The sequence below is a fragment of the Vombatus ursinus genome, unplaced genomic scaffold (assembly GCF_900497805.2).
Source record: "Vombatus ursinus unplaced genomic scaffold, bare-nosed wombat genome assembly UNPS02014770.1, whole genome shotgun sequence".
NCBI classification, from domain to species: Eukaryota; Metazoa; Chordata; class Mammalia; order Diprotodontia; family Vombatidae; genus Vombatus; species Vombatus ursinus.
Genome location: NW_020954548.1, coordinates 32,905,488 through 32,912,761, shown reverse-complemented (window position 1 = coordinate 32,912,761; position 7,274 = coordinate 32,905,488). Strand labels below are relative to the sequence as shown.

At 38.4% G+C, this 7,274-nt stretch overlaps 1 pseudogene; it reads left to right on the top strand.

Annotated features, from left to right (window-relative positions):
- Window positions 1-5,183: 5,183 nt before the first annotated feature.
- LOC114043709 lies at window positions 5,184-5,444 on the top strand (annotated as a pseudogene).
- The last annotated feature ends 1,830 nt before the right edge of the window (window positions 5,445-7,274 follow it).

Genomic DNA, 7,274 nt, shown 5'->3' with positions numbered 1-7,274 from the left:
TTCCCTGAGTTAAATCACATGTATAGGAGTGTCTTCCATTAGGAAATTAATCCATTGAAAGCTACTTCTACCAAATCACAATTTCCTGACAAAGTTGGAGAAAGGTAATAGGGCACATCACAGGCATAGGGCTACACAGAGGGGAAAAACCCACTATATTCTCAGAACAGGCTAATTTACTTACTTTGGGAAGTGGTATCAAGTAGCTTGTCAACAAGCATTTATTAAATACTTTCAAAGAGCTTCCATTCTAATGGGGGGAGACAACATGCAAATAACTATGTACATAGAAGACATATAAAGTGGGAATGGAAAGTGATTGCAGAGGGAAGACACTGGCAGTGGGGAGAGAGGGGGACCAGGAATGGCCTCCAAAAGGTAGGATTTGAACTGACTCTTGAAGGAAGACAGGAAGTGAGGAGGAAGAGCATTTCAGGCATGAGGTTAGCAGTGAAAAATGCACTGAGTTGGGAGGTACAGTGTAAAAACAGCAAATAAGGCCAGTGTTGTTGGACTGTAAACTCCTTGGAATAAGACATAAGAAGACTAGAAAGGTAGGAAGGGCCAGCCTGTGCAGGATTTTAAATGCCAAAGAGAATCTCGATTTGGCCATGGAGTTCAGTGGCAGGGAGGGCAGGGGCGAGCTGTAACATGGTGAGATCTTTGCTTTAGGTGAATGACTGGAGGCTGGATTGGAGTGGGAAAGATGTGAGAGACCAACCAGAAAGCTTTTGGTGTTAAGTCTAATTGCCATTTATTCATGATATATTATTGATTTATCTGAGGCATGAATTTTCCACAGATAAACCATTTCACTCATCCCTTTGGAAAAACTTTAGCTCTGCTGCCTTTCATCAGTTTGTATGGTTGTTTTTGAGCCAAAGTATTAGAATAATCTTTTGAATATCATTTTTTTCATTTCAGAAAATAATCTTATCGTACTTTGCCTCAACTGGCATCCCTTTCCTACATTAGAAATTCCCAAAGTGGGCTATGCTGGTGTTCTTTATCTTTGTCACCTCATTGACCCTTATATTTTTTACAGTGGCCATACAAATTTCTTGCCAAGTGATTGCTTCCCATCCTGGGAGAAAGACATCTAAGACCCAAAAGTAAATATCAGAATATCACCTAAAAGAGGGCACTTTTAATTTTTCCTTTTTTATCTCTTACTTCTTTCAGTTTTGAAGCTTTGTTTGAAGAACTGGAAGAGAGACAAGAGGAGCTGGGCATCTCTAGCTTTGGGGCTTCTGTCACCACTATGGAAGAAGTCTTCCTTAGGTGAGTAAAAGGGTAATCCTGGGCTTTGTTTGCATGAAGAGGGAAGGAACAGTGTAAAGCCTCCAAAGTGGGACTTAGAGTTGGCTCCAAAACCCCAGAATTCCCCACAAGGAATTCTAAAGTCAATAATGAAAAATTACTTAACCACTACAAAATTAGGAAACTAGTGGGAGAATCAATAAGTGCAAGTGATAATAGCTGTAGCTAAGGAAGAAAATGAAGTAAGTAATAGACCCATTGAATTAGGTTATTAGGAAGATTTCTTCTATGAAATCATCATTTGAAACAGGTAAGTCAGCACCCTAATGCAATTCTCCCTGTTTAAAATGTCCATGGTGTAAGTGCTCAATAAATGTTAATTTGATCCCTTTCAGGTTTTTTCTTGGGCTTTTAATAAGATATAGCAATCCTTCTTCAGTCTTCTTATGGACTTTTTTAATGTCTTTAATTATTCCTTTAAATTTTATTTTGTTTGCATTTTCTCATAGTTCCCTTTTCCGATACTGAGCATGATGGATTTGGGGGAAGCTCTTTGCCTAATGAGAATGATAAATTTTAATGTACTGTGATATCTATTAAACATTATTTTACCATAGGCAACAAGATGTTTCCTTCTTCCTTCAAAATTTAGCAGGACATGGAGAAAGATAATGGGACCCTTCTTCTTATCCCTCCCCTTTTTTGATGAATTATAAAAAATTTAATTACAATCACTTATGACTGGAGACAAAGCCTCCAGGTGGCATTATTCCTTAGACAATTATGGCTCAAAGGGTTCTATTCTCTAAAGCACTTTAACATCAACACAAGATTGAAGCGTCTACACATACGGAATTAAAAATAAGGGGGGCAGTTAGCTTCATTTTTTCAAATACAATAGCAAACTTGAAGATTGCATCACTACTTCATGTTGTGATATGTCTTTCATTTTCAAAGAATTCTAATGACATCACAGGGTGATGTTTTTGACTAGCACATGAGTTGAATTTAAATGAGGCAGAGTTGCACAGAGTCCTTGGCCTCATTCTCTCTCCTTGAGTCACTAAAGTCCAGTGGCAAGACAAAAGTCAAGATGACTGGAGATGGCTCAGGATGCAGTGGATAACCTTGGCACCTTTGATGTCTGACCAAGCTCTAAGTGCTCCACGGTGCCTACTTCAGCTGCTCCCATGGCTGTTAGAATAAATTGCTCTCATCTGCCCATTCTACTGAGGGAAGTCTTCACATGCTTGGTGTAGATAGCAGCCTAACTAACCAACAGGTTTTGAGGCATGTCAGTTACTTTCAACCTGGTTTAGCCCATCTGCCAAAATGGTTTACCAGAGTATGGCTGCTGAACTTCTTGAAGCCACAGACAAGAGCTGAGTGCCAGGTATTCACCAAAGGGTAGATGAGCAGCCTTGAAAAGAGCTCTGCAAGGCCTCACACCACAAGTTCTAGCCCTCCTTGAACATGCCATATAACCCATACATTATTTCATAGGTAACTATTAAGCGTTATTTTCTTACTAAGAGTGGTTTGGTGGTGCCCATCCAAGGTAACATGAACCAGATTTCTTAACGTGTATATCAACTAAAATGTTACAAAAAGTGCATTTGTCTTTCTAAATGTTAAAAGATAGGAATATTACAAAGAAGAATGCAGTTCTTTGGGAGAGCTTGTTTTCCTTCATATATATCTGTGCCATGAAAAGCTAAGTCTTGTTCCCAAGGCTTGTTCCCAAGAATCAAACTGACAGAACTCTATGGACCTTGGTGAACTTCAGACATTCCCTGTTAAAGAATTACATCTTGATAAATTACATCCTGGTAAATTACACCCTGGTAAATTACATCTTGATTGTAGAATTCAGCTGGTGTGTTTTCACATCTTCCAGCTTGGCTTTACATTTATTGGTTTCTCAAAAATCTGAAGACTACAGGCAACAAAAGTACAAGGACTAGTTAAATATGGAAGTCTCCTCTTTGAAAGAGAACTCCTTGGCTGTCAAGGTAGCTCAGGGTTGTTGCTGTCACAAGGTCATTGCTGAGTCAATGGCCTTGCCTTTGTCAGGTGACTTTGAACTGTTCTGTCTCCTTTCAGCTTTTTCCATCCTTAAGCAAGAGGTTGGTTACAATTACCATTGTCTGGCCTAATTCCTCTTCAGGATGCCTGTGGAACAAGTAATGAAGTATTCTTGAGAACTGAATAAGTTATATCTGATCTATTCATGAAAAATTCATGATATTTTCTTTTTTGAGAAGCTAATCTTGCCTTTCTGGGGACTGCACTCCACTCTTCTTCTTGTCTATGTGCAGATAAAGAAACATGGGTAAGTCAGTTCTTCCTCAGAAAGTTGATCTCCTTTTGAAGGTTTACAGATTCCACTTCAGTAAAAGCTGGTAGAATATACAACTAAAAAATACAACAACAACAACAACTTAGGCTTCCTAGTAAAACTCCTATTATAGAAAATATCAAATGCATGGGAGAATTCTTTGGAGTTGGAAAGATAGTCAGAAATGTGATTTTGAGAACAAAAGACAGTTTCCCCTTCTAGTCCCAGACAGTCGTTTGGGAAAGCAGACCTGAATACACCCCTTATTGTAAAGATGTTAATTACTAACCAGCTCAAGGTACAGATCAAAAACAAAGAAGTTTGCATCTTGTCCTCAAGAATATCCATTCTAAGAAAATCAACTGAAAGGGCATTAATTTTAGGAGTTCCTTCACTCAACTCAAAGTAGCCGAAAAAGACCATCTAATTGTTGTATACCAAAGAAAACAAAACCATGAATTATCTTTTTTGAATCAGTCGTACTCTGTGGACTATCCCATAAACTGCCCAGTTCAGGTGACTCTACTCCCACTTTCCCTCCTTCTCCTATTTTTACTTAATGGGCATCAACTCAATTAGTTGCTGCTTCTTACCTACTTTTCCTGACCAGCTGTAGGCACATCATTAAGTTGAGGAGAATAAGGCTTGGAAAAAGCACTTGACTTGACCATTTGACTCTGAATCCATCTGTCCAACCACACTAGTTTTATAAAGGTTTTCAGGTTGTCTACTAAACCCTGGAAATCATAATAAAGCCTCGTATCTTATTATTATTGTTGTTGTCAATAATACATTTTGTTTTGTCACAGCAGGTACTTACTGACAAATGATCTAACTCCTTACAAAGCATATCCCCAAAGGAAACTTAAGCAAAATAGCCCAATAGTGTTTTTGGGGGGGGTACAGGCAATGGGGTAAAGTGACTTGCCCACGGTCACACAGCTAGTAAGTGTCAAATCTCTGAGGTCACATTTGAACTCAGGTCTTCCTGAATCCAGGGCTGGCAGTCTATCTACTGTGCCATCTAGCTGCCCTTCCAATAGCGTTTTCAATACTTGTAGGCTACTATTTAATAAAAAGGATGCATAAGTGTTTTAATTTGGATAATTTGGTAGCATCATTTGTGTTTGAGTTGAATTTTGTTGTCTTTGCTTAAATTTTTTTGGAATCACTGTGCATATTATTCTTTTGACTCTGCCTTTCACTCTGTATCACTTTCCTGAAAGTCTTATTTCTCTGAATTCTTCATATGTTTCTTATGATATAGTAATATTCCATTGCATTAATATCCCACAATTTGTCAGCCATTCCCCAATTTAGGGCCATGTAGTTTACTTCTAGAGTTTTAGTATTATATATTATGCTTCTGTGAATGCTTTTGTCCTTCTTTGTTATCATTGACCCCTTTGCATCATAAACCCAGTAGTGAAATCTCTGGATCAAAAGGCATGATTGGAGAGAGTCTAGGAGTGGATACAAAGAGATGGTGGAAAAGGTGGGGGAAAAAACCCCTTTTGCCAGATCCTTCTCGATGGCCCGCTGAACTCTGGTTAACAGTAGAATATTAGACACTGAAAGCCCCATTATGAACTTAGAGCTACCACCCAAAGCTGAGATCAGATCAGCTATCAGAGTGGTGAGGAGACCAGTTACCCCAGGAAAAGGATCACCAAAATTCAAGCAGTGACAAACCTGGCAGTTCAAAAGCAAGTCCTCCAAGAAAGATGTACAAGGTTTCAGTGGTGATGCTTCTAGACAGGAAAGCTTGGATATCACTGTCATCTATCCCTGGGAAGCCTTTATCCGCTTGGAGTTGCATGAGTTGACCCAGTATGGCAACATCTAACTGACCCTTCATCTAATAGGCCAGTGAAGACAGCCTCACTTTCCACTCTTATTTCCCTATACTCAATTGTCCCAGGATTTTCCATCCCCAGCCTCCCATTTCTTGTCATTTTCCTGAAGCTCCATTGTGGAATCACGTCCAGGGAAGAATTCCTCCTCCCAAAGTTTCTTGGTCTCTTTGTTTCTACATCAGGAATACTGTAGCATTTACTGTAGGACCATCTCAGCGCTGTCAGAGACACAAGCACCTCCTGGCCAACAGTAAACTTGGTTAAAGCTTTACTTTGCCCAAGCACCTTGTCTCTTCTATCTTTATTGTCTTGTTCAGCTGGTTGTCCTCATGTCCTGCTTAGTGTAGAAGGGATACATCAATAAACACTGATAGCTTCAGAAAAACATGGCAAGACCTATATGAACTGATACAAAGTGAAGTGAGAAGAACTAGGAGATCATTGTGCACAGTAACAGCAATATTGTAATGATGATCAACTGTGAAAGACTTGGCTACCCAACACACAATGATGATTCCAAAGATGATTTCAAAGGACTCATGATGAAAAAATTCTGTCTACTTCCAGAGAGAGAAGTGATGAACTCTGAGTACAAATTGAAGTATAATTTTCTCAACTTTTTTTTTTTGCTTTTTGTGATATGGCTAATATGAAAATATGTTTGGCATGATTTCACACGTGTAATTGATATCATAATTGTAGGAGTGAGGGAGAGAATCTGGAATTCAAAATCGAAAAAAGAATGTTAAAATAAATAAATAAATAAATAAGGAGTGGGGGAAGAATCATTTTGTAAGCAACACAATATTAAAGCACTAAGGAATAATTTTATTAGATATCTCAGGAAGTTCCCAGGAAGATGCCAAAAGAATGGAGAAAATTACTGATAATGTTATTCCCCTAAAGAGGTAATTGATTGCATCAGTAACTACCAACCTATGTGTCTACTTTCTCATCTTTATATAATATCTTTGTAGGAATGATCTACATACATATCCAAGGTATCCTTGATGATTCTCTATGGTAGGTCACATCTTTATAGTCACAAAAATGGTACAGAGAACACAATATGCACACATACATATTAGATTTGATAGGGCAAAAATGCAGCTTTAAAGGTTCTCCTCTAAGGAGTTTCTTACATCATGCCTGGCACATATTTGTTAATAAATGTTCATTGATTGATCTACACATATTATAATCAATATAATTACAGTTGATCAATATATATTACAATAATATTTTGATAAATGCAGCCACAAAAGTAATTGTTCAACAACCCTCTGATTATCCTTGTCAAACTAGGCAAAGAAGAGGGGGATATATGCTTGTCAAAGGTATTCACTACTGTCATGGAAGGTGTGCTCCATAATGCAGAACATGTTCTACTTCCTTGTTCCAAATGTCCTCCCTTCAAATATTGGAAGGCTCCTAAGGCCTCTGCGCCCCTCCTCAATTGTGCTAATACTCCCAATCTGTGGCTAACAAATTTGCCTTCATCTTATACCTTTTCTTCTTCTGTACTCTCCATTTCTGGAACTCACAGAAACCTGACCATTTTGGAAAACACTCTGTCTCTGGCCAGTACTGGGTACTTTTTTTTTCTTAACCTCTTACATAGAAGGCCAATAAGAGTAGGTGTATTCCTTGCAGAAACTACCACTTTTGAAAAGCATAATGAAAAGTGTGCTAGACTTAGAATCAGGAAAACCTGGGTTCAAATCCTTCCTCCTATGTTGATGGTGATGATGATGATAACAACAACAACTACTACTACTACTACTACTACTACTACTACTACTACTACTACTACTACTACT